Consider the following 953-nt stretch of genomic DNA (forward strand, 5'->3'; position numbering starts at 1 on the left):
TTCAGTTTTTATGTTGAAATATTTCATGTGTAGAAAAGTATAAAGAATAATGTAACTTTGTGCCCACAATAGCTATTTTTTAAATAATTGTTGACTTTTTCTATATGCGACATTTTATTTTTAAAGAAAATAAAGCATTTTACATACAGTTGGCATTCCATTTTTCTTCTTCCTGGTCCCATCCCTTCTTCCCTTTATAGTGGTAACCATTATTTTGGAGTTAGTGAGCATTATTGTGACTCATAGTGACAAGTCTGCAATTGCCTACAACAAGATCGTTACAATATAACTGGAAACAATCAAGGAAGTTCTTTGGAGCTCACTTACACCATGCCATCTAAATTACTAGTAGTTACGAACATTCAGGAGAGATTTTTCATTGTAGGGAATATTGTGACAAGCCTTCTTTGGTTTGTTTCTTTTATTTCTCTATTACATGAATTCTTAAAAATTTCCTGAAAGTGTAACATAAATTATGTGATCAAAAATAATTAGTAATGAAAAACTTGGAAATTCAGTCCCAGGTTTTCTGATGAGAAATACCAAAACGATTGGGGAGGGTAAGGATGAAAAACATTTGAATTCTGTTTTAGTCTTATAACCATGCATTATTTATTGTGGTACCACATGCAGTCCCTTCTATATCTGTATTGTAAGAATCACAATGACAGTGTTTTGAATATGAATTAGATGATAGTTATAGTATTATTCCTTTGATCATTTATACAAGGCGTATTGACACATTTTTCTCTTCTGTTTCAGTCATTGTATGTGTTCATTTGTGTAACTTAAACTTTCAGTTCCACTACTCATGAATTCTCTGAAATTTTATTGTTTGTAATGTATTATAGTTTGGGGTATAGCTTCTAGAAATAAGTAACTATTTTGGACCTCTTTTATATATATCTTTGTTTATGATCTTTAAAAGAGAATGTCAAAAAGCACCAAATTTT

General features: G+C 30.2%; 1 protein-coding gene across 1 annotated transcript in view; it reads left to right on the plus strand.

Moving 5' to 3' along the window:
- GTF2F2 (general transcription factor IIF, polypeptide 2, 30kDa) overlaps positions 1–953 on the plus strand; it is a 126,889-nt gene that overhangs the window by 28,580 nt on the left and 97,356 nt on the right. The window lies entirely within an intron of this gene.

Source organism: Condylura cristata, unplaced genomic scaffold (genome assembly GCF_000260355.1).
Source record: "Condylura cristata isolate star-nosed mole 26May11 unplaced genomic scaffold, ConCri1.0 scaffold00010, whole genome shotgun sequence".
Taxonomy (NCBI): Eukaryota; Metazoa; Chordata; class Mammalia; order Eulipotyphla; family Talpidae; genus Condylura; species Condylura cristata.